This window comes from Galeopterus variegatus, unplaced genomic scaffold, assembly GCF_000696425.1.
Source record: "Galeopterus variegatus unplaced genomic scaffold, G_variegatus-3.0.2 Scaffold143, whole genome shotgun sequence".
Lineage (NCBI taxonomy): Eukaryota > Metazoa > Chordata > Mammalia > Dermoptera > Cynocephalidae > Galeopterus > Galeopterus variegatus.
In genome coordinates this window covers 939,587-966,669 of record NW_007726254.1, presented here as the reverse complement: position 1 = coordinate 966,669, position 27,083 = coordinate 939,587, and the positions used below count along the sequence as shown (strand labels likewise).

At 47.9% G+C, this 27,083-nt stretch overlaps 1 non-coding gene and 1 pseudogene across 1 annotated transcript; both read left to right on the top strand.

Moving 5' to 3' along the window:
* LOC103606501 overlaps positions 1 to 25,411 on the top strand; it is a 32,025-nt pseudogene extending 6,614 nt beyond the window's left edge.
* Positions 25,412 to 26,559: 1,148 nt separating this feature from the next.
* On the top strand, positions 26,560 to 26,633 carry TRNAI-GAU. Its single transcript has one exon. It is a non-coding gene; the product is annotated as a tRNA-Ile (tRNA).
* The last annotated feature ends 450 nt before the right edge of the window (positions 26,634 to 27,083 follow it).

The following is a 27,083-nucleotide window of genomic DNA, read 5'->3' as shown; positions in this document are numbered from 1 at the left end:
GGGCCTGCCCAGTTCTTGGGCCTCTCCCTGTGCTGCTGGAGGGCCTTCCCACACCCGCACTGGTCCCTGGGGTGCAGGCTGGGCCAAACTGGGCAGGGCGGGCAGACACTGTCTCTTCTGCTTTTGGCATGGCCCAAGGTTCAGGGTGAGTCAAACCCAGGTGTCCTGGCTCCTAGCCCAGCTTGAGGATGCCCCAATACATCTCCAAGCAGGAGAGACAAGGATGGAGCACAGAGGGAGGAAGACAATCACCACTGGGGTTATTGCCCACAGTGTAGACTTTGTGCCTTCTCGCCTCCCTCACGTTCCATCTCTGGGCAGTCTCTTCCGGCACTAGGGCTGCATTCTGACTTTTGGGAGCCCTTGGCATTATTTTTATTGCTGTAAAAAATGCATAACATTAGGTTAGAGCTCAGGGGAAAAGGACAAGAGACCTAAGGAGTGCATGAAGGCAGGAGAAGCCACAATGAGAGAAAGAAAAAACTGCTCAGCTCCTTTCGAATCCCGGCCGCTTCCAGGCTGGAGCTTCTGAGCGCATGGAGCAGGAACTGGCAAAAAGCTGCAGCTGTGCCTTTTGGATAAAGCTGCTTGGAGGTGGCAGGGGAGAAGAGGGCTTTAGTGGCTCCCAGGCCAGTAATACCACTAATAGGGTTCCTGTGGACCCTCATAAGATGGAGGAGCCACAACAACTGAAAAATAAAGGAGCCACGCAGAGGCCAGTGAGTCATCGCAAAGGACCAGAGCATGCCTGTCCCATGGGAAGTGTTTGGAGCACAGGCAGTGGGGGAGACAGGCCCACCAGGGGAACACTGGGGCACAGCAAGGACAGCTGATCTGCCCCCCAATCAGCACAGGACCACTCAGAGGAGACTGGTCAGGAATACAGAATTGCATGGGGTGCAGTTTGATGAAAAGACTCAGGCCCAGACCAGTGTTTCTACACAACCCAGATGCACTGGATTTCACTAGAACCAGAAGTTCCTATAAAGTCAACTATTAAAATTTGAGCTGCACAAAAAAGCTTCCCTAAAGAACCAGCAGCAAGGCAGCAATTTAGCTCAACCACACACTCAAGTACTGGTCCCCACAGGAAGTTCCCCCATTTTAGAAGCAAAGGACAAAAATTAATTCCAGCACAGAGTTGGGGACAGCAAATAATCCAACACAGAACTGAAAGAAAAAACAAAGTATCCACAGCCAGAGACAAAGTTTGATATTAACTAGTAAAGGTCTCATTTCACCAAAGAACATCTATAACAACTAGAAGGACCGGAAGTCCCCTGGGCTACCAAGCCAGAAAGAGGAGAGGGCAGGGGCATCAGCCATGCTCCCTGACACCCACAACCAGTCCTGAGGATGGGGGCAAAGTGCCTCAGCCACACACCCCCGATAAGCACAAGCACCCCAGTGATGACCACCAAGCCACAGCCAGAAGGGCCCCGGGTTCCCAAGCTGGGGTGGTGGGAGGTGAGGGCTCTTGCCACACCCTCTTGACATCTGCACCCAGCCCAGCAATGACCAAGCCACCACCAGAAGCCCCCCAGTCTCCCCTGCAGGAATGAAGGGGGTGCCACAGGCCTCCATCCTGCCCCTCCTCCATCCTCCTTCTTCCATCCCATTTCCTACCCCTTTCCCTTCTTCTCCCTCTCCCAACTGCTCTGCAACAACATCACAGAATGTAAAAAAATAATAAAATAAAATAAATTTTAAAATTAAAAAAAATTTTTTTAAAAGAATCAAAAAAAGAAAATGCATAACATTAAATTTGCCATCAACTATGTTTAATCATACAGTTCAGTAGTGGTAAGTACATTCACATTGCTGTGCAACCAGTCTTTAGAACTTTTTCATTTTTGCAAAGCTGAAACTCTATACCCATTAAACAACAATTCCCCATCTCCTCCTACCCCCATCCCCTGGCAACCACCATTCTAGTTTCTGTTTCTATGAACTTGACTACTCTAGATACCTCATATAAGTGGAACCATGCAGTATTTGTCTTTTTAGGTCTGGCTTATGTCACTTAGCATAGTGTCCTTAAGGTTCATCAATGTTGTAGCGTGGATCATAAATTTCTTCCTTTTTAAGGCTGAATAATATTCCCCTGTGTAAGTACACCATATATCCATACATGGACACTTGCTCCGCTTCCTCCGTTGGGCTGCTGTGAATCGTGCTGCTATAAACATGGCTGTGAAAATGTCTCTTTGAGATCCAGCTTTCGATTCTTTTGGATATATATACGCCCTTGGAATTTTTGCCTTTTTGGGCCCCTTCCTCCAGAAAAAAAAAATTAATTCTATTTTACAACTGTGTTGGTATAAAGACAGATACATTAATATGGTATATTAAAATATTTTCTTCAGCCTACAAGTTCATTTTTTCCCTTATTTTGAAGCAAATGAAAACATTCTGTGGGCCCTTAGATAAACCATTTTCATGGGTGCTGTGCCTACTGTGTGTAATGGAGAAGTCGGCCCTGCACACCTCTGACGTCCTCACCCACCACACAGGCACCGGTGTGTCCCCAGCCTCTATCTCCAGCCGAGAGCTCACCCACTGCTCAAGACCAGATGATTCGGGGGCCGGCCCGTGGCTCACTCGGGAGAGTGCGGTGCTGACAACACCAAGGCCCCGGGTTCGGATCCCATATAGGGATGGCCGGTTCGCTCACTGGCTGAGCGTGGTGCTGACAACACCAAGTCAAGGGTTAAGATCCCCTTACCGGTCAACTTTTAATAAAAAAAAAAAAAGACCAAATGATTCAGCGCCCCTCTCTTGTCTCTTTTGCGTGTCTAATGGACATGTCTACATCCACCTGCCCCAACCCGACCTCATGTAACCTTTCCCTGCCCTGTCTGCTTCCTAAGAATCATCCCAAGGAATGCTCCTCACTGCCGCATCTCTGAAGCTTTCCTTCCAGGGGTCACTTGTCTGCTCCTCTGGAGATACCCTCAGTTTGCTCCAAAGTCCTCTTCATACTCCCTGTCCCTGATGCCACTACCTGAGTTCTGCCCCTTTCTAGACTCCAAATCTGTTCCATCTCCAGGAACCTCTTCATGGATCTCCCAGTCTGCATCCTCCCTCAACAGTTCTCCATTTCGCAGTGACATTTCTAACCCCCAACTTGCCGCGTGTGCCCTGCTTGAAATCTTCCCGGCCTCCCTCCCCACGACACACAAGAAAGGCCACGCATCACAGCCTGGCACTCTTCAAGCACTCTGTGCTGTTTCCATGCCTTTACACTGTGGCTACCTCCCTGCCTCCCTAATCTACCTGAAAAATTCCTACTAATCTTCCTGGGCCAACTCAAGTGCCCCATCACCTCTGAAACCTTCCCTCTCACCTCCAGCCAAGTGGACGCCAGTTCCTCCTGGCTTCCAGAGCACCACTCCACACCTTTGCTATAGCACTTACTACCCTTTAGACAAGTCTTGTCTGTCTGCCCAACAAACCATTAGAATGAGCACCATGTGCTTACATCTGGGATCCCCAGAACATGGGCACTGAACTGGCATTAGCTGAGAGAATATGGGAATAAATTCCCATCATGGAGGTGACTGTAGACCACAATGATATGATTGTGGTTTAATGATACAATTGTGGTTGATATGATCGAATAGAGTATCAGGAAGGAAAAGAGGACATGTTGGTGAATGAATTTCAGGGACAGTCAGTGAGGGTTGGAGAGAGACACACACCCCGAGACAGACTACAGCTTGCTCAGCTCTAAGGCAATGGCCTAGGTGCCTCTATTGCCTTGTTCTACATCCAGGAGGGCAACTGTCTGTGCCCCTTCCCATCTTGGCTGGCTTGGGAGGGTCCAGGTGCTTCTGGCTAGGAGCACTAGCTGTGCTCTCACCTTCCTACCCCACTGTGGGAGGTGTCAGGGTCCCTCCTATACACACAACTCTGAGCCCTCCTCTTGATGTTCCTTAGCCCCAAGACTGGGCATCTTAGGGCAGGCTTGCCATAGCAGGAGAGATGAGGATGGAGGGTGGTAAGATTTGACTGACCACAGAGAGAGTGTGAGTGGAGTTGGAAGAGGCGGGAGGCAAGTTAGAGATGCTGCCCATGCCAGGCTAGGCTGATCCAGAGGGCCTATCCTCCTCTTAGGGACGATGAATTATCTTCAGTCCCAAGAAGGCTTCCCACCAGCGATATGGAGGGCAGAGGAGCTAGGGTGGTGGGGGAAGAGTGGGCAGGGGTGAGTTCCTAGAGTCAGGCCAGCTCGGGGATTGCCCAACCCAAACACCTGGAGACATGCCCCGCCACCCTTTAAAGCATTTCTAAATGAAAATTTCAAACGTGCATAGAGGTAGAATATGAACTTCTATATAATTATCATTCAGATTCTGAAATCAACCTTTTGCCACTCTGGTTTCATCTATATTTTTTATTTTTTTCTGCAGCATTTTACAACAAATGCCAGCCACTCTGTCATTTTGTTCCCACATCCTTCAGTGTTCAACTCTAAAATACTGGAACATTTTCCTACATAATCACAATGCCATACTTCACACAACGAACTCCTCCATGGAATGATCAAAATACCTGCAATTGTTTCAAAATGTCTTTTTGCATTGATTTGTCAGGTTTTTTGAGTCAGAATCCAAACAAGGTCGCACATTACACAGGGTTAGGTGTTCTATAAAACAAGAGAAGTTACTCTTTCTCAGTCTTTGTTTGCCCATGTCACTGACTTGGTGAGTAAATGCGGTCCTACAGGAAGTCCCATGTTCTGGATCTGTCTGTTTGCTTCCTACAAGGAAGTGTCATTTAGCTTTTTCTCCATCCCTTGTATTTTAGAGAACATACAGGAAGTTAGCTCCAATGGTGTGATTTTATTTAGATTCAATCTTTCATGTGTGGGGTGGGGCAGAGAATTCTTCGTAGATGGTGCTGTGTGCTCTCTATTGTGTCTCATCTGGAGACACATCATGACTGATGCCAACCAGGGGGTTCAGAGGGTGACAGCTCGACCCCTCCATTGTCAAGTTCTCTCTGTCAGTCTTTTGCCTTCTAGTTTCACTCCTTGATTTCTGCCTGAATCAATTTCAAAATATTTGCACAATAAAGCATTTTAAAGAAGAAGCTCCAAACAGCAATTTTTTAATCCACAGGAAAATGTCTAATAATGGTGGAATCTCAGGTACCAGGTTAATCGGAGCAGGGAGGGAGACAGGATGAGGGATGCTTCACGAGAAGCATGAAGGGGGGGTGGTCAGCAAGGAGCAGTGGAAAAGCCCAGGGACCTCCTCTCCAGGAGCCTGAGTTTGGGGCTGGTTTGAGGTTTCCGTATTGAGGGGAGACTCTCCTACCTGGGTGGTGAGCTGTTCATAGCTCACGCTTTATAGACAGGCAGACCTGAACTTGAATGCTGCTCAGCTTCTTAATCAGCACTGGATGACTTTAACCAAGATATTTAAGCAAGACGGCTATCTTCATACGTAAAATGAAGATAGTAATCCTCACCTCGCAGGGTCGTTGGGAGAATGGATTGAGTTGGTAAGGGGTGTGGCAAGTGCCTGGTAGAGTAAATACTCTGGGTGGTGGCTAGGAAGCCTGTTTGAGGAAGGGGAACCTTGTATTCCACCTCTTCTGCCCTGATAGACTCTTGCCTGACCCCAGGGCCAAGCTAAAAGGGCTGGGGTGGAGTTTAAAGTGCACGTATCACAGACAGCAAGACTGAAGCCCAGGGACTTCCATCCAGCTCTTCAGCTGCTCCAGCCATGGGTGTTTGGTCTCCCAGCCTTTCCCATTGTAGCCTGGCCACTCAGCTCTCTGAACTTGAACCCCTGGTCGTCCCTCGGGTGTGGGACTGAACTGTCCCAGGCACCCTGCAACCACCAGCTCCATCAATAAGCAGCCTCCTCACTGAGCAGGTGGGAGATCCAGGTATGACAGAGCCTTGGACAGACAGCCTCCTGGGGATGCCTGGCCTGCTGGGGTCATTGGTGGCAGGGGCATCTGATTCCCAAATGATTTCTCCCTCACTGTGAACATAGCAGGTGCACAATAAGTGTATGTTGAGAGAATTGAGCTACCCCTGCCCTGAGTGGGAGAGAAATAGTTTGTCAGGGAGGGTGACTCTGCCTGTGGGTGGGGTGGGGGTGTCTTGGGTATCTCCGGGAATTTGTGGCTCCACGACCCTGAGCGCTGGGGGAAGCAGCCTACGCGAGGCCGAGGGCCGGAGCTCCTCTCTTCTGCTCCTGTTCCAGACTGTTTACTCCCGGCCTGCCTGCTCCCACCCACAACCCTGGCCCCCAGTCAGCCTCTCACTTGCTTTCTCCAGCAGCTGAGGCAACCAGGCCTAGGCCCTCAGTGGGATGGGTTAGGGGGTTGAACCCCACACCCCAAACTCCCAACCACATCCTTTTCCCAGCACCCATAAGACTGGCACCAACGCCCCCTGCTGGCAGTCTAAGCCAACTCCTGTGGCCTGAGTCCACCCACCAGCCCCCACCTTGGCAAACCCACTAGGGACTGGCAGGGCCAGCCCCAGGGCCCTGCTCCGAGGGGAGACACAGGGCCCCATCCAGCCCAGCCTACACACCTTTGTGTGGCTTCCAAGTTTTCTTTCCCGCATCACCTGTGTTGCTTCCTTTCTTGTTTTGTTGACTTTAATGCTGTCTCTGTTTGCTCTGGCTAAGCCTACAGCCGCAGGATGAAAACTCTGAACTTGGGAAGTGTGAATCTGAGAGACAGCAGGATGGGGTTGTGTGGGGATGGGGTGGGGGGGCAGTGCAGGGGATGAGAGACAGGGAGTGATGTGAGCTGGTTCCAGCCTCAGTCTGGGGAATGATGCTGTTCACCGCTCGGAAGGCAAGCCAGGGTCGGGGCCTAGGGGCAGGGATGGGTGGAGAGACTTTCCCAGCCTCAGCGTGGCAGGTCTCAGCCTGCCACATTGCTAATTTGTTTTGAAGCTCAACTTCAGAACTCTAAATACCTCACATCTCCTGGAGGCCTGAATGGCTGCTGTAGGGCAGAGTGCCAGTTCTTTGGAGATTGTTACTTGCTTTCAGCCTCTAGTTCTTAACTGAGCAGTACAGGGAACACCACCATTCCCTCTGTGAAGCACCCAGGACCAAGTCTTCCTGACTTTCCACACACCTCCGTAAGAATCTGTTACCTGACAACCTCATAAGGTGGCCCTGCAGGGATTATTGCCCCCTCTCTATTTTATAATGGGAAAGCTGAGCCCCAGAGATGATAAAGGAGCATATCCCAAGTCACTAAGTGAGAGCTTGCAGTCACTAAGTGAGGCTTCCTGGCTCCTAGCCCAGACTCTTTGCCCCACTTCCAGCATCTTTCAGATCATGGAGCATGACGGGAAGGCAGCACCAGGCCCCTGGCACTGGAGCAGGAGCCGACACACCCAGTCATGGAGTATACACACAGTGCATGCCCACATGGGCACCTGGGGCTGATGTGTTCTCCCCATATCCCTGCGGACCAGACACCGACAGGACCCCATGTCCTTCCCACCTGCAGAGGGGCTGAGGGAAGGCTCTGACTTGATGCCCACCTGCCATACTAACTGCTCCCAGCCTGCCTGTGTGGCCTGTGGGGGGTGGTATGCCCTCTCAGGGTTAGGATGGGGAGCCACCCTGGCCTGCAGTTGGGAGCTTAAGGGATAAACTTAGGAAAGCCACTGCTGTCACCACAGGCTTAGGGTGCCCCGCTCTGCCAGCTGGTCCAGTCAAGCCCCTCTTAGGGAAGATGAGCTGTCATCAGGGAGCTCTCCCTTCCCACCACCTTCCAGGCTTCCTTCTCTGATGGCTCACCAGGCTCTGAAGCTACATCACTCCTACAGGGAGACTTCTGCACCCATGCTCATGTGCTCAATAAGTGCTGTGTTTTCACCACACCACCTGCGCTTCATGCTGCATGCACCCTTCGCACGTGTGGCCCACAGCTTTGCCCAGCCTACATGGGCTTTGTGCACAGGGACTTGCTGTGTGCACAGTCAGAAACGGGTGCACATCTCAGACCCAGGCATGGAAAACAGCATACGCAGCCAAATAGATGAACGCGGGTGCTACATTCTGCACACCCCCTGCCCCTTTCCAAACAAGGGCCATTTGAGGGTGACGGGTGAGTTACCTGCTAACCTGTGGGACCTGCTGAGCCAGCAGGATGGGAAGCCTCAAGCCAACAGCTGTGACCTCAGGTGACCAACACCCGGTGTGAGGCCCGCCATGCCACCAGACTCTAGCAACTCCTCAACTACCCAACTGCTACCCTTTCTATCTCTTGCTCACACCCTCAGCCAGGACTTATTCCAGAAAGGCACCTCTATGCCTTTAAAATATGTATCTGCAGCTGAGCTGTCTGTCATTGTGCCTCAAGGGCTACAATCAAACTTTTGCTCTTAGGGCCTACCTGTGCCTCACTTGGGAGAGCGTGGTGCTGACAACACCAAGTCAAGGGTTAAGATCACCTTACTGGTCATCTTTAAAACAAGACAAAAAATTTCTGCTCTTAAATACAGAGGCCCTAGAAGAAAAACCAGGGTAGAAGCAGGACCCATCCTATCTCCTCTCCTCTTTCCAAACCCCAAGCCTCCCAACTCTGCTCTGTCCTGTTGATGATAATTCACACCGCTAGCTCCTCTCGGTTCACGCATGCTAGAACAGAGAGCTCTATTTTACGCCAGGACAGGCTGGCTTTCCTCTTCCCCTCTCTCACTTGTGTATTTCTGCTCAGGAGTCTGTCTCCAAGACTGGGAACTCCCTGAGGACAGAGGGGCAATACCCAAAGACAGACAAAGAACCAGGAGGCCAGAGTAGCCAGGTGAGTGGGTTGTCCCCTGATGAAGGAAGCTACCTACCCTGGCTCCCCCCTGCTTCACCTGCACATCCAGTTAGTCACCAAGTCAAGTCCTGCTGGGTCTAAATGTCCTCAACTCCTACCATGTGCCAGTCAACTTTGTACATGCATCAAAATTAAGAAACATCATATTTCCAACATAAATTTTGTTTGATTTTTTCATTTACATTACAGAATAAGACAAAAATTTTAAAATGAAAATACATGTTGAAACTTCACTCATTCATCAATGATGTGAATGAACGTTTTTGCTGAATTGGATAATAGTTTTCAAACATTAGAAGACTGTTTCCTCAGCGTTTTGTGCTATTCACAATGTAATGGCTACAGACACAACACACTTCTAAGTTTAATACACATTATTAACATTTTCTCCATCACTTTTAAAAGTCTAGATCAAGGATTAATAAACTTTTTTTGTAAAGGGCCAGATAGTAAATATTTTTGGCTTTGTGGGCCATTTGGTCTCTAACAACTACTCAACTCTACCACTGTAGCACAAAAGCAGCTATAGACAATATGGGAACAAATAAGCATGTCTATGTTTTGATAAAACTTTATTATGGACCCTGAAATTTGAATTTCATCATTTGCACACGTCATGAAATATTATTATTCTTTTGATTTTTTTTTTTCAATGGTTAAAAAATATAAAACCCATTCATTCTTAGCTGAAAGGCGAGATTTGGCCTGAGGGCGGTAGTTTGTCAACCCCATGCAATTAACAAATAAATTAAACCCTGATTTGTAGTGTTTGTCAATTTTTTTTTTTTTTTTTTTTTGTCTTTTGTCTTTTTTCCGTGTCCAGCAACGGATCGCAACCCTCAGTGTTGCCCCCGTAACAGACCGGGGACCGGCATCGGGATCGCAACCCTCGGTGTTGCTCCCACGCCTCGCTCAGCCAGTGAGCGGGAACCGGTCTGTATGTGGGATCCGAACCCTCGGGCGGGAGCGCCGCCGCGCTTCCCAAGCGGCGCACTATCCAGTGTGCCACCGGGCCGGCCCCCAATTTTTTTTTTTTTTTTTTTTTTTTTTAACCTGGTTGGACCAAAATTGCCTGGGCACTTGCTAAAGAATCCAAGGCAACTCTGCCTCAGCCCTGAGGTGCTTCATCCCAGGCCTGTGGTTGTCAATTTCTGCGATGCAAATACTTCCACCATGGCCTGTTTCCAACTACCAGTGTGATGTCACTGAGTAAGGAGTTGGTAAGAGATGAGCGGCAGCTCACCGTTATACAGTTTCTTCACCTTAAAGACACAAGGGATGTAAATACCTTGACGAGCATAAATAATATAAAATGTAGTAATAATGAGGAAGTGATGAGGGTTTTTTTGTTTTTTTAAAGGATGACCAGTAAGGGGATCTTAAACCTTGGCTTGGTGGTGTCAGCACCACCCTCTCCCAAGTGAGCCAACCGGCCATCCCTATATAGGATCCGAACCCATGGCCTTGGTGTTATCAGCACCGCACTCTCCCGAGTGAGCCACGGGCCGGCCCAGTGATGAGTTTTGATTATATATTACCTTTGTTTTTAAAATAATGTAGTTGGGGGGGAGGGGAGAGAGGAAGGGGGGAAAGAGAATGAGTAAAGGAATACGAGAACAACTACAATGTATACTGAGAAGTTAAAATTAAAAAATTAAGTAAAATAATGTAGCTAATTATATGTTTATATAATTAAATTTTTAGTAGTGGCTGTGTTTAACAAGCAGTCTGTGACATTCCTGAAAAGTTAACACTTGGCTCTGTGAGCCTGTTGGAATGGCTCCAGCACACCATGGCCTGCACCTGCGCTGTCCCACACAGCTCTCCCTGGCAAATGCCAACTGGCTCTCCAAGCCTCAGTATCCATGTCACCTCCTCCCTGCCTTCGCCTAGACTGGATGTGGTGCCTCCTGTGGGTTCCCACAGCCATACGGGTTTCTCTCTTTTATAGCCACTAAAGGCTAGACTACTTCACGTATCTTCTTGCCCGTTTTCTCTAAGAGGAGGGTGGGGGTGGGACATGAGCACAACAGTCTTGCTCACCACAGAATCCCAGGGCTTGGCAAACGCCTGGCGGTTAGAAGGCACTCAGTAAATTTGTGTGGAATGAAGTAGCAAGGGGCTGAGGAGCCTTGCAGTGAGACCCTGGGCAAAGAGACCCAGGGGGACTGCTGAGATGGGCTTAATCCCGGAGTCCAGAATGTCCGAGAAGGCAGGGTCAGAATGTCCCTTGGGCCGGCCCGTGGCTCACTCAGGAGAGTGCGGTGCTGATAACACCAAGGCCCCGGGTTCGGATCCCATATAGGGATGGCCGGTTCGCTCACTGGCTGAGCGTGGTGCTGACAACACCAAGTCAAGGGTTAAGATCCCCTTATCGGTCATCTTTAAAAAAAAAAAAAAAAAAAAAGAATGTCCCTCGTTGTGTGGGGGCCTTCGGGTGGAGATCTGGTCAGGCTACTTGCATCCTAAAGCACCACTCTGCCTCCAACAAGTCCAGGCTTCCCCCTCTTTATCCCACTCAGCCCAAATTTCAACTATGTTTTCTCTTAGCTCCCCAGGACTTCAGAATAAACTTGTAAGGGAGACTCTGCCATCTTTGGTGACCAGATCAGGGAGCACTTTGTCTTTGCCCTCCCTTTGGTAGGCAGGAACGAAGGGGATTCTCCTTATTTCACAGAGGAAAAACTGAGCTCCAGAGCTGGCCTCACCCAAGCCTCAGATATCTCAGGGTTTCCTCTTCAGCTGCAAATTCCCCACCCTGGCTGTGAACCTAGGCTCCCATCTTCCCCAGGTCATCATGTCCATCTGCTCTGTTTTCTAAGTACACAGCCCTCTCTCCCATGGAGGTGCTGGATGGTATGGCTTTTCCCTTCCCTCCTCAGAAGCAGTCCAAATATGGTGACATCTTATTCTCCGTGATCCACCATCACCTGGTCCTCCTGTAGTCTAACCTGAATCCTTCCTGCTTTCATGTTACCACCTTTCCTTCCCAGAAAGGAACCTTGGCTCCCACCCTAAAAGTGATCTCATGAAGGGGCTGTTCTCCACTCTCCAGCCCCTCCCCAGTCCCGTGGCAAAGCCAAGGCCTAGCCCAGCCCAGCGTCTGTCTCTCTAGTTCCAGGAAGTGAGGCAGTCACCAAGTAAGGACAGCCAGCCTGCTGGAGCCACCTCTCGCATCCTTGACCTCAGCCTGGGGTCCACCCCTGCCTCTCCCCTCTTCACCACACAGACACGCACCCCCACCCTGGGGCCCAGGCTCCACTATCCACCTGTCCAGACTCGCCTTTTGTCCTCCTAATTGACACACCCAACCCAGCCAGTACCCTGCTATAGAATGTCTCACTCAGGTCAGAGAGAAAAGCAAGAAGATGGGGCCTGAAGGGATAATCTCCTTTCATCCCCTGGATGACATCCCTTCCCCAGCGTGGGAAGCTCCGTGAAGGACCCCAAGGCTCGGTTCATTGAACCCCCCAGTTTTATAGGTGGGCAACATAAGGCCCTGAGAGGCAGCCCAAGGCCTCACAGTGGGTTAGCAGTAGGGACAAGACCAGACCCCTGGCTAGACCCTGTGCAGAGGCTCCCATCCTGCACAGGAAGCCCACCTTCCTACAGACGGCCTCCACTGCGGAGATTCAGAGGGTCCCCTGAAGAAGCTGGGGTGCCAGAGGAGTCACGAGGAGGTGAGGTTCAGCTCTAGGAGAGGATGCCCTTGCCCTACAGTCTCGGGAGGTTGGATGTCTTTGAATCACTCCCAGATCAATGCTGAGGGGAGGGAGACAAACCAGCTCACCTCGTAATCAGGATTCCTTACTGATGTCATACTGCACCTCTACACTTTTTCTTAGATCATAAGACAATTGTGTCTCCTTTGGAGAATTTATGGGTCCTTTTAGGACATATTTTTCTTAATGTCTACATCTAAGCATCTTAAGAACTATTCATCAGTTCCTAAAAGGGTACTTCATTTATTCATTACTCATTCATTCAATTGCCATGGAAACCCAAGTGCTAGGGACTGGACGTGCACTGGAGAACAGGTCACGGTCCCTGACATGGGCGCTTACAAGGCTTGTACGGAAGCTGGTGAGTAAACAAGAAGTTACAATTCAGGTATTAGAGGTAATAAGCACAGGAGCCTGTGGGAGGTGAGAGTAGGGCAAGCTCGGAGGTGGGAGGCATCAGGGAAGCCTTCCTGAAGGAAGGACATCCACTTCAACAGCAGAGGTGAGACAGAGTCAGCCAGGAAAAGGGATGAGGGACAGAAAGGATAGCTCCCCCCAGAGAAGAGACAACTCATTCAAAGGCCCAGAGGGGGCCTGAGAAATGCCAACAGCAAAATCATGTATGGCCAGAGCATGGTGGGAGCACCACGACACTAGAGAGGCCAGCCTGGGCTGGGTCATGAACTGTCTTGAACTTGCCCCCGAGAGTGATGGGGAGCCACTGAAGGTCTGTAAACAGGGTAATGGCAGGGAAGATTAGTACAGGAGAAAGCTCTAAAGCATGGCTCTAGCTCAGAAGCATGGATTTGGGTGGAAGAGCAAGAGTGGAGCAGAGAAAGTTGTTAGGAGGCAGCTATAGTGATAAAGGCAAGAGGTGGTGGTAACTGGAACAAAGGAAGTCTCATCAGGGATGGAGAAAGGGGTCGGGCTGGAGTGATGGAGCCACCGAATGCTTGACTATGGGAGTGCAGCAGCAAGAGTCTTTCTGGAGTAAATCCCAGGTTTCTGGCTGGGGTGGAGCACCCCTCTGAGACAGGAACAAAGGAGGAGCACGCTTAGGGCATAAGCAGGTCATGTTTTCATATTTCTGGTAAGATTTTCTCAAATTCACAGCACTTCTTAAGTGTGCCATTGCATGTACATGTTTTATTTATTTATTTAGTTTTAGTTTTGTGGATCAAGACAACCCCCAAAATATTCTTTCTGTGTAAGGAGGGGTTACTCTGGAGAATTAAAGTGAAAAGAGGTGAGAGATGCAGGCACATCTAACTCAACTCCATTGCACTTACCAATCGCTCTTTCATTCAACATCTGCAAGGTCTGATTCTGGGAAATAGACAAGAATCCTGGCCTCAAAGAATTTACAGTCTAGTAAATCAAAAAGTAATATAGGATTATAAAATGCTGACATCTTCACATAAAACTTTTTTTGCCTATTTTTTATAATTGCATAGCTTTTATTATAAATGTAATAACGTCCATCAAAGAAAATGTGAAACTACAAGAAGCAAAAATAAATTGCTCACAATTCAGAAATAACGAAAGTGCCTATTAATGTTTCCACTCCTTTACATCCATTAATCTAAGTACTCTGTGGCCATAATTCAAAATAATTCTGTATAAGTGAGTTTGTATAATGCCCTTTTCACTTAATGCCATGATTAAAGAATACAGTAATTATTCAGAACCATGACTTTAATAACTGAGACAAAGCATATTCTAGTCTATCCTCTATCACTGAGTATTTAGTCTATTTCCAACTTTCCAATTTTATGTTTTATTTATAAACACATTTATGTTTCAATGTTTTAATATTATAAATGACATTACAATGAAGATCTTTGTGTATTTGTTTTTTCTGGCCTGTACAGAGATCAAACTCTGAACCTTGGTGTTATCAACACCATGCTCTAACCAACTGAGCTAACCGGCCAGCTTCTTTGGGCAAATACTTTGTCTACATCTCCAAATATTTTCCCAAGGATCAATCCTCAGAAATGAAATAACTGGGATAAATAATATGAGAAATATCCAGGTTTATTTTAATTCTTTATATATTTACTTCTTGAACCCATCAGTTTTATGGTATGAGGCGAGGATCTAATTTTTCCTTTCCAGAGATCAGAAGGGGTCTTCTTTAGGTATCCCTCTCATCCCATTCTCTTAGCCGCCAGCTTCTTCAACCACCCTTGGAGAACAGAAAGATGAAATCAAGAGATGACGTTACAAGCTGAGATTCTCTTTGCCCTAATTACAAGAAAGTGTTTTCCTTGTTCTGTGAGTAACTTGCTTTCTCTGTGTCCTCACTTTCTTATGAGTAACTGGAAATGCACTTCTCTGCTTGAACTTGGCAAAAGTTTTTGTGCCAAATCTGCTGAAAAGCCTTGAAATGCTCAAAAGTAAATAAAATAGAAAAGAGACTCCAAAAAGACAGGGAATGAACAAGTTGATGCCTGTAAAGTACTTAGCACAGTACCCAGCACATGTTAAGGCCTCAATACATGGTATTTATTCACTTGACAAACATTTATTGAGCCCCTAGCAGAAGCCAGGCACTGTGCTAGGCCCTGGGGACTTCGCAGTGACTGAGACAGGCACAGTTACTGCCCTCTCCGAGTGTCCTGTCTGGTGAGCAGGACGGCCTTAAACACATTATTACATGAATAGTGGTTAATCAAAAGTGTTCATTGTCAAAGTATTGGGGTGCTATCACAGGGGAATAGCTAATAATCTGAGGAGACAGTAGGGAGTTCTAAAAAAGGAAAAATAGTCAATTTAATAAATGGGAATTTTAGGACCAGGCTGGGCAGCAGCAACTGCCAGGTGTTGTGGGTGCAGGCAGGGAAGATTCAGGGCTTCCTGGCAAGACCTCTCTACCCAGTGTTCTTTCAGTGGCCTGAGAATAAGTGTCTGGCCCCAAGGGAAGCAGCCCTGGCCAGGGCAGAGAGCAAAGGTAAAGAGCATGGCAGATCCTGGTAGGGAAACCCAGAGGAAGCCAGAGGCTGGAAAGGTAAGGACACAGGCCCAGACACAGACGTACATTGAACATGTGCTGGGGAGGACGACACAAAGGCCATCGAAGGACCCAAGTGAGGGACTGGAGGCAAGGAGGATACAGGTGAAAGTGACAGGGTGGAGGCAGCGATGGGACAGCAGTGGTGAACTAACAGAGGGGATGGGTAAAGGTGGTGACCGTTGAAGGACTTAGAGGTGATGGGCACTGAGACAAGTGGTAAGAGCTGGGAGCCTGTGTTAGGGCATATATAACAAGATGGGACTGTGGCAGCAAACATGACTAGGGTGATCGGAACAGGTGGGTACAGTCAAGGTGACAGGAGAGATGGTAATGGGACTAGCAAGTGACAGGTTGTGGTAGAGGCAGTTGATGAAGATGAAAGTGTCGGTTTGGATAGCAACAGCCTTGGGCGTGGGGCTGGGCAGGAATGGTGGCAATGCTGGAGAAGGTGCCACGGTGATGGGAACTGGGTCAGGTGACAGCATGGTTAAGAAAGGGGCAGCTGTTGTGATGTGGGGATGATGGTAAGGGTGACAAATGAGTGACAGGGTCAGAGATGAGTGATGACTATCGAGGTGACCCAGGATGACAGGATATGTGGGAGGTGATAATGTCTGTGCTGGTGGCAAATCAGAGACACTCACCCACCCCCTCCCCTGGGCCTATTTCAACATTGGAACTGTTTCCTAGGCCTCAGGTCCCATGACTCAGTACCATGTATTAGCCATGGCCCGATAAGATCTCCAAGCACGGCCAGAGCCAGGGAGGCTGGATGGATGCCCATCCTGGCTGTGCCCAGACCCATCAAGGGATCCAAGCATGGAACCTTAGTGTCATTTCTGCTTCCTCCCTCCTGGGCCCACTTCCACCCAATCTGGCATCTGCCAGGAGCCCCTAGCCTCCCTCTCCTTGGAGAATAAAACTTCTGTAAAAGTCCTTCTAGCCAGGGCATTCTACCAGGCTTCTTCCACAGCTGACCCCGTTAGAAGTTTCTGGACCTTGGGCTGGCCGGTCGCTCACTTGGGAGAGTGCGGTGCTGATAACACCAAGGCTGCATGTTCAGATCCCTATATTGGGATGGCCGGTTAGCTCACTTGGGAGAGCGTGGTGCTGACAACGCCAAGTCAAGGGTTAAGATCCTTACTGGTCATCTTTTTAAAAAAATTTAAAAAATAAATTAAAAAAAAAAAAGGTTTCTGGACCTGATCTTTTGCCTGGATCTTTCAGTGCTGCTGTTGTCCCCACATTGCTCCTCACATTTGGTGGTTAAATTCTGTGTCCTTGAGATATGTTGCCAGAGTGTCTATGCATTTCCAAGAGCAAAAATTGACTAAATTTCTCATTCCCAGATAGTCGATGACCTAACTGAGAGGAACCAAAAAAGTCATGGTAGATGCTTGTGGCCGATTGTAATCACCAACAGCAACACATCAACGAAGGGGAGAGTTGAGTTAGGAAAATCATTTAATTCGAGTTCAGACAATATTTTAAATATGGTTATAAGTAGGGCCGACCCGTGGCTCACTCGGGAGAGTGCAGTGCTGATAACACCAAGGCCCCGGGTTCGGATCCCATATAGGGATGGCTGATCAGCTCACTTGGGAGAGCGTGGTGCTGACAACACCAAGCCAAGGGTTAAGATCCCCTTACTGGTCATCTTAAAAAAAATAAATAAATAAGGTTATAAGTAATGGAAACTATTCAGGAATGGGACATGAGAAGTATATTTTGTGTCACAACGCGCTTCTTCCTAGAGACCCTGATGAGACACATGCTGGAATGAAACCTGATGGCCATGATATAACTGGGAAATCACAGACATCATGAGCATCTTTGTCAGCATCCCAGGATTAAAACTGGGCTGAAGACTTTTAATTATAGTGGAAAAGGGAAATCCTCCAACATAGATTCAATAATATTTATACATAAGAAGGTTCATATGGGTGAGACCACTTGTATGTATAATGAATATAGGAAAACCTGTGATAAGTCAGCTGTCATTGTCCAAGAAATAACTCAGGTAGGAAGAAAAATTTTTCCATGGGATGTATGAAGGAAAATGTTCTATAAAAAGTCTAAACTCAGGGACCGGCCCGTGGCTCACTCAGGAGAGTGCGGTGCTGATAACACCAAGGCCACGGGTTCGGATCCCATATAGGGATGGCCGGTTTGCTCACTGGCTGAGTGTGGTGCAGACAACAAACACCAAGTCAAGGGTTAAGATCCCCTTACCGGTCATCTTTATAAAAAAAAAAAAAAAGAAGAAGCTTATATCCCACTGTAACTGTTGAGGGTGGGAAGTCCTATTACGGTAATTGAAAGGTGGGGACTTGAAGAGGTGACTAGATTGTAGGACCATGATGTAGTGAATGGATTAATAATGGTGGTCAGGGGTGTGGTTCTGAGGGCTCTAGAAGAAGAGTATGTGAGGAACTCTCTGTCTGCTCTGCCACTTTATAATATGATACCCTGTGTCACTGAAGTCACCACCAAAGGAAGCTCTCACCAGATGTGTTCCCTGGACTTTGGACTTCCCAGCCTCTGAAACTGTAAGCAATAAATATTGTTTCCTTATAAATTACAGGTATTCCTTATAAGTTCATTATAAGTTCCAGGTATTTAGTTATAAACAACAGAAATAGACCAATAAACCAAGCATCAGAGAATTCACATGAGGGAAAAGTTCTATGGATGTTTTAAGTGTGGAAAAAACTTTCATGAAAATCCACTTCTCAATTGTCATCAGAGAATTCACAGAGGTGAAAAACCATATAAATATAAGGAATGTAGAACATCTTTCTACCATAAGTCTGCCCTCACAGTATATAAGAGAATTCACCCAAGAGAGAAATCATATGAATGTAAAGAATGTAAAAAACTTTCTACAGTAAATCAAAACTCAGTGTACACAGAGAATTCACATAGGTGAGAAACCATTTGAATGTAATGAATGTGGAAAACACTTTCACCAAAAGTCACACCTCACCAGTCATCACACTACTCACACCAGTGAGAAATCATATGAATGTAAAGTAAAGAATGTAGAAAAGCTTTCTTTATAAGTCAGCCCTCGTTGTACATCAGAGGATATACACAGGTGAGAAGCCCTATGAATGTAATGAATGTGGAAAAACGGAAAAACTTTAACAAGTCACACTTTAGAATGCATCAGCGTACTGACACAGGAAAAAAATCTTATGAATGTAGTGAATGTGGAAAAACCTTTCTCCAGAAATCAAACCTCAGCATGTATGAGAGCGTTTACACATGTGAGAAACCGTATGAATGTGAAGAATGTGGAAAAGTTTTTAACCAAAAGTCAGACCTCAGCAGGCATCAGAGAATTCACACAAGTGAGAAACCGTGTGGGCCGGCCCGTGGCTCACTCGGGAGAGTGCGGTGCTGATAACACCAAGGCTACGGGTTCGGATCCTATATGGGGATGACCGGTCACCACTCACTGGCTGAGCACGGTGCGGCCAGTCTCAAAAAAAAAAAAAAAAGATGCATAAGAAAACTTTACACCAAAAAGAAACCCTATGAAAAGAAAAAATAAATAAAAAATAAAATTTTAAAAAAGAAAATAAAAGAAGCCCTATGAATGTACAGCTGTCTCTTCAGATTACGGATTGGTTCCAGGACTCACTGTGGATATAAAAATTTGCAAATGCTCAAGCCCCTTCTACAAATGGTGTAGTGTTTGTGTATTACCTATGCACTTCCTGCCATGTACTTTACATCTTGTGTAGATTACTTATAATACTCAATACAGTGTGAATACTGTGTAAATAGTTGTTATACTATTTTATTAAAAAAGAAGTTTCTGGACATTCTTTTTTATTTATTTATTTATTTATTTTTAAAAAGATGACCGGTAAGGGGATCTTAACCCTTGACTTGGTGTTGTCAGCACCACGCTCTCCCAAGTGAGCTGATCAGCCGTCCCTATATGGGATCCGAACCCGGGGCCTTGGTGTTACCAGCACCGCACTCTCCCAAGTGAGCCACAGGCTGGCCCCAGAAGTTTCTGGACATTCTAATGCTTCCTTGTAACTCTTCCCTGTGAGAGAGAGAAAGGAAGATTGGCTTCAAGCAGGGTCTGAATAATCCCATTCATTTATTCATCCCACAAATATTTATGGAGCCCCTTGCAATATATTAGGGACTGACTTTTACAACCAGACCTGCTTTCTTAACTCCATGAAGTTCAGAGAGAGTGCTATTCACTTGTAACAGGGAAGAAAACTGCTTTCTAAACCCTGAAAAGAATGGTTCCCATTAAAGGAAATATCAGCGCCTGTGTCAGTGACTCTTTTGTGCAGCTAAACACTTTACAAGAAAAATTGAGAGTATAGTAAGCAATCAGGAAGAAGAAAGTAAGGAGGGGGACATAGGAGGGTAAAGAAAACCAGCCACATGGCCAGAGGCTAGGGTGCTAAACGGGGTGAAGTTGCCAGTGAGAAATAGCCACTGGCGGAGGAGGATTTCGAAGAACAGGCATGCCTAACATTCATTATGAACATGTTGAGTTTGTACACAGTAAACTCTCTCTATCTCCCCAAATCTTCTGCACAGTTTGTTGCTAACAAAGACCCGCTATAAAGGAGGGATTTCTTTCCCTTCCTTTCCTTCTTTCCTTTCTAATTTTTTTTTTTTTAAAGATGACCGGTAAGGGGATCTTATCCCTTGACTCAAGGGGACCTTAACCGTTGGCTTGGTGTTGTCGCTCTCCCAAGTGAGCTAACTGGCCCAATCCCTACATAGGGATCTGAACCCATGGCCTTGGTGTTATCAGCACCACACTCTCCTGAGTGAGCCACGGGCCGGCCCAATTAAGGTTTTTTTTAAAAGATGACCAGTAAGGGGACCTTAACCGTTGGCTTGGTGTTGTCGCTCTCCCAAGTGAGCTAACTGGCCCAATCCCTACATAGGGATCTGAACCCATGGCCTTGGTGTTATCAGCACCACACTCTCCTGAGTGAGCCACGGGCCGGCCCAATTAAGGTTTTTTTTAAAAGATGACCAGTAAGGGGACCTTAACCGTTGGCTTGGTGTTGTCGCTCTCCCAAGTGAGCTAACTGGCCCAATCCCTACATAGGGATCTGAACCCATGGCCTTGGTGTTATCAGCACCACACTCTCCTGAGTGAGCCACGGGCCGGCCCAATTAAGGTTTTTTTTAAAAGATGACCAGTAAGGGGACCTTAACCGTTGGCTTGGTGTTGTCGCTCTCCCAAGTGAGCTAACTGGCCCAATCCCTACATAGGGATCTGAACCCATGGCCTTGGTGTTATCAGCACCACACTCTCCTGAGTGAGCCACGGGCCGGCCCAATTAAGGTTTTTTTTAAAAGATGACCAGTAAGGGGACCTTAACCGTTGGCTTGGTGTTGTCGCTCTCCCAAGTGAGCTAACTGGCCCAATCCCTACATAGGGATCTGAACCTGTGGCCTTGGTGTTATCAGCACCACACTCTCCTGAGTGAGCCACAGGCTGGCCCCTCTAATTTTTGTTTAGATCTAGTTCACATACCATAATATTAACACTTCTTTTTTTGTTGTTTTGTTTTGTTTTGTGGCTGGCGGGTACAGGGATGGAGCTCTATACCTGAACCTTGCTGTTTTCAGCACCACGCCCTAACCAGCTGAGCTAACCTGCCAGCCCACATTTACCCTTCTAAACTGTACAATTCAGCAGGTTTTAGTATATTCACAAAGTTATGCAACCGTCACCACTGTCTAATTCCAGAAACTTTTTTTTTCCCTCTGGCAGCTGGCTGGTATGGGGATCCGATCCTGTGACCTTGGTGTTACCAGTACCATGCTCTCTCAAGTGAGTTAACTGGCCAGCCTTTAATTCCAGAACATTCAATCACCCCCAAAAGAAACCCCATATCCATTAGTAGTTCATTCCTCCCTCCTTCCGGTCCCTGGAAACCACTAATCTACTTTCTGTCACTATAGATTTGTTTATTCTAGACATTTTATATAACACGGGGCCTTTTGTGACTGGCTTCTTTCACTTACCATGTTTTCAAGGTTCATCCATGCTGTGGCATGTGTAAGGGATTTCTTCTCTTTCTTTCTTTTTTTTTTTTTTTTCTTCTTTAATTGAATTCAGAGAAAAAGGAGCAAGTTCCACATCTGGGTTATCATGGTATGTTTCAGAAATCTAAGGGTCTAGGCCAAGGTGGTGGCAGAAATGTCAGAGTTTCAACATTTCTCTGCTTTGAATTTGACAATTAGGATCAACTCAGGACAGAATTTTTACTGCTCGGCAGGCTTCCCATCTCCCTCAAATTCTGCCCCCAACAGCTGTCTGTTCATCAACCTTTCCTAAGTACTATTCTGTATACATTTTCCCAACCCTCTCACTTAAATCTTCTAATTCTTATACTTGGCATTCCAGGTCCTCACAGCCAAGTCCCCTTCCATTGCTGCTGCCTTCTGGCTTCCTGGACTACCTTCAGGAACTCTCTGCTCCAGCTGCATCTCTATCCTTTTGCTCACACTGTCCCCTGTGCTGAAATGTCCCTCTGCCTTCTCTCATCTGAATGTAGGCTCTTAGGACCCCAGAAAAGAATCAGAGAATGCTAGGGCTGGAGATCAAGTTAAGACTCAAATTATCTCACATAACACCCCTGTGGCCCTAAGGGGGAAACTGAGGCAAAGAATAGTAGTGGAACTTGCTATGGGTCTCAGAGCAACGTGGACCTCCTGACACAGGCTCTTCACCACACTGAGCTCCTCTGGTCTTTGTCCAAGGTGGGGTCAGACCCCAAACTGTCTCCTTCCTGCCCCCCTAGTATGGTGATGGATGGGCTCACAGGGGCCACTAAGCAAGAATACTAGGAGGCTATGGTTTCCCAGAACCTCCTTCACTGGGATCCTGCCTGACCTGGCCCCACTGACTTTTCTGGTCTCATCTGGCACTCTAAAGTTCCAGCAACACTGAACTCAGTCCAACTCTTCCAGGGAACACTGGTGTCTTGCCTCCAGGCTTTTGCACAAGCTGTTACCTCTACCTGGAGCACTCTGCAGGCTAATTCCTTCTCATCTTTCAGGTCTCAATATACAAGTACAGGGCCAGCTTCACAGACAGGTGACCTGGGCCTTAGAAGGGCCCCACACTTGATTTAATGCTGCCGTTGTCTTGAACTTCTAAACAATTTTTAAACAAGGAGCCTGAATTTTCATTTTGCACTAAGCCCTGAAAATGATGTAGCCAGCCCTGTGTAAATGATTTGTTTTGGTAAAATGTCCAAATTCCCAGTTTCCTCTCATTGATTGTATTTGCAGTCTCCTCCACTAATTAGACTTTAAGTCCCATGAAGGTAGGAACTATGTGGTAGGGTCTGGTTTCCCCTTTCCTAACAGTCCTCAGTTTCCATTTTGTTCAGAGGGATCTGACACCTCTCTTGGGGCCAGAGGTGAGGCATGTGACTTAGGCTAATCCAATTAAGTCACATCATCCTCGTGACTCAGGGATGGGCATGTGACCAAGCTGGTTCAATAAGAGTGCACCTCAGGGTGTTTGCTGGACTGTCTGTGACAAAGATATTTTCTCTTCCGTGCTGTACATTAACAAGTAAGCATGTAGCCTGAAAGCTACTGTCAGCTCTCTTTTTTTTTTTTTAAAGATGACCGGTAAGGGGATCTTAACCCTTGACTTGGTGTTGTCAGCACCACACTCTCCCAAGTGAGCTAACGAGCCATCCCTATATAAGGATCCGAACCCATGGCCTTGGTGTTATCAGCACCACACTCTCCCAGGTGAGCCATGGGCCGTCCCTGCTGTCTCGGAGCCACAAAAGGAGTCAGCCTTGGTAGACGCTGACAGCACAGAAGGAAGAGAGAAGAGACAGAAAAGACCTGAATGCTGGACCAAGACTCATCTGAAGTTTTCCTCTAGATTTTTCAGTTACAGGAGCCAGTGAATTACCGTGGTTGCCCAAGCTACATTGAGTCAGATTTCCTCTTATTTGCATCCAGATGCTTCCTACCTGATATTGTTGTACGTATCTTGTTCATCATAGTATTCCTGGTACCTACCACATCCTGGCATAAAAAGGTGCTCAATAAACATTTGATGAAATAATAAACAAATAAAGGCCGGCCCGTGGCTCACTTGGGAGAGTGCGGTGCTGATAACATCAAGGCCATGGGTTCGGATCCCACATAGGGATGTCTGTTTGCTCACTTAGGAGAGCGTGGTGTTGACAACACCAAGTCAAGGGTTAAGATCCCCTTACTGGTCATCTTTAAAAAAAAAAGAAAGAGGGCCGGCCCGTGGCTCACTCGGGAGAGTGCGGTGCTGATAACACCAAGGCCCCGGGTTCGGATCCCATATAGGGATGACCGGTTCGCTCACTGGCTGAGCGTGGTGCTGACAACACCAAGTCAAGGGTTAAGATCCCCTTACCGGTCATCTTTTAAAAAAAAAAAGAAAGAAAGAACACACAAATAAATGAATTAAACCCAAGCCCTCTGACAGAAAGGCCAGAAGGTACTATTTTACACATGAGACCTTTCCAGAAGCCCTTTTACAGAGCGCCACCTCATCTTGATCCTTCACATTTCCAGGGATCCATACAGGTCCCTCTCTTTCCCGGCAAGAGCCCAAACCCCTGGGACAACACAGTTCCTTTTTTGTTCAACCCCAAGCAACTGGACTGGCTGAGGCTTCTCTCTGCAGTCAGATGTCCCTGGGCTTAGAAGATGTAGCCTCAGACTGGGGACCCAAGCCTGCCTGGACTGACCACTGCCTTACCCAGTAGCTTTGTGCAAGTCACCTATATTTGAGACAGCCTCCTGCCCTGTAGAATGGCAGTGAAGGTGTGGACTGGTTGACTTCCAAGGGTGAGGTGGCCCTAACTTTCCTGCTGCCTAGGTTTCTAACCTTCTGTGAGACAGACAGGCAGCTCTACCTGTCGGAAATCAGGAGTTTTAGTCAAGCCTGCTGTTTGCTTATTCAGCAAGTATATGTTGACTGCTAGTGTGTCCTGCCCAGGCACTGGGACTCTCAGTCACAGTCTTCGGACCTCCTGTTTCCTGACCCCTTGCTCTGAAAATCTTGGTTGTGACCTCAAAACATGAAGACTTCCCAAACCCACGTCCTGACCCCAGTGACCTGTCTGGAGTTTCACAGCCCTCCTGTTCACCCCCATCCTGCACTTCCCCACACACGCTGCTTCCAGCCTGTCAGACTCGGTGCACAGATGTGTGGCTTCTGGCCCCCCACAAGCAGGAGTGTAGGTAAGTATTCATTTGCGTGTGAGTGCACCTGACTGTGCTTGAGCATGTATGACTGTAAGAGTGTGTGTAATTGCTGGGCGTGGAGTGTAGGTGTGTGTGTAAGCCTGTGGATGCGGAAGCGCGTGAGTGCATGTGTGTGTGAGCGTGTGAGTGCGTGAATGAGTGAGAGTCGATGCCAGGCCATGAGTGGGCATGAGAGAATGTAGAGGGGCTGAATGTGCAGTGAGTGTGCCTGTCAGTGAGTGCCAGTGAGCGAGCGAGTGGGGTGTAACTGTGTCTGTGTGAGCACGTGCACACCCTCAGACACACGCTTATGTGTATGTGGGTGCACACACACCTCCAAGAGCCAAAGGTGGCTCAAGCTGTAAACCATTAGTCCAATAAAGGGAAGACTTTGTCCACAGGCCAGGGGTCACTCTCCCTTCCCCACCCGTGACATGGAACTGGGGATCCCCCCTCTAAAGGTTACCTGTACTGGGAAAGAGCTCCCTCAGACTGGGGCACTCAGCCTGCCTCTCCATCAGACCAGAAAGCCTCCTGCCCGTCCTCAGCCAGTTGCCAGCCCAGCCCCCGCAGCGACCCTGAGCAGAGAGGTGAAGGATGAGGGTGGTGGCTGTACGTTCCAGGTGCCTTCTCGGCTATGGGGGCATCTCTATGGAGACGAGCAGTGGACCGTGTCCAGATGATTATCGAGGCTCCCAGAGTCCTTCCTGTCCTCCCCCAGCCTCTCCCAGCCGGGCCTCATTAGCTCTGAGAACAGTGGGGCAGTCTGATAAGAGCCTATCGGCCTTCACAGGAGCTTCCAAAAAAGGCAGAGGCTGCAGAGCAGCAGGAGTGCCCTAAAATAGCTTCCCAGAAGCAGAAGATCAGAGAAGTTGGCCAAGGTGATCGGTCTAGCTTTTGTCCCAGAGATCTCAGGAGTCCAAGAAAGGTCGCACCCACCCCCTCTTCCCACCACACCAGATCTCACGCTGACCTGGGGGTACGACCATGGCTGTAGAGGGAGTGGGACCGCTAGAGGGGTCAGGTTAATCCATTCCAACCCACTCATGACCCCACCCCACTGTCAACCTCAGCTGTCCCATAATACTCCCCCATTAGTACCTCTTAGACTTCCTCTAGCTATATTCAGGGATGGAGGGGGCACAGACCCTTTTCTTCCTCCCAAAGCTGCTGGAACTCCCAGTGTGTTTGTGAGATCTGGAAAAGGTTTCCAGAATCCCAGTAATTGTCCCGCTTTCTGCCCTGTTCTTGAAGAGCTAAAGTGGGATGGCAGTGAGACCTTAGGAAGGACTTCCTGATAGGAGGCTGTGAAACACGATTAATAAACACAGATTAGGATTTTGCTTGTGCCCTTAATCTCCCTGGGATTGTCTTCCTTCCCTGACCCCAGATAGACTACCCTTTGTTTTTTTTTTTTTTGGGGGGGGGGGTTGGGTTCTGTTTGTTTTTTAAAAAGATGACTGCTAAGGGGATCTTAACCCTTGACTTGGTGTTGTCAGCACCACACTCTCCCAAGTGAGCCACGGGCCAGCCCTACCCTACCCTTTGAACCCCTAATTCATCACCACCACTTTCAACCCCTACCAGATCCCCTGGCCCCCACAAGGTGATGCGTACCCAGTTCTCCCTTTCTTGGGAGCCTGAGTTTTCTGGAGAAGAGGCAGGGTGGGAAAGGGCTCTGGCTTCTATCTCCCCTGACCCTAGCCTTTCCAGGAAAGCCGACTCCACTTAAGTCAGAAGGATTGGGCTGGCCGGTTAGCTCAGTTGGTTAGAGCATGGTGCTGATAACACCAAGGTCCAGGGTTCGATCTCTGTACAGGCCAGCTGCAAAAAAAAGTTGGAGGGATTGAGGCTACATTCCCGGGCTGACTAGGGCCCCATGGAAGCTCCAAGCTCCTGAAGCTGGAGGAGATGGCCCTGGGGAATCAGGCAACTCCCTTCCAAGCCTGGCTTCACACTTTCCCTCCCCACAGTCCACAGGGAGCTCACAAGGACACGTCATCATCATCGTCAGTCTCCACTTCCATGGCACTTAATGCTACATCTGTATTGTTCTGATACATATGTTAACTCATATAATCCTTACCTCATGCAACCTAATGAGGCAGATACTACTACTATCCCCATTTTACAGGCGAAGAAACTAAAGCACAGAGAGATGAAATCAGTCAGGGGTCCAGCAGGAACAGGTAGCATCATCAGAGAGCTTCACTGAAGAGAACTCAGGAAGGGACTATTTATAGAAGTGGTGGCAGTGTCACAGGACCAACAAG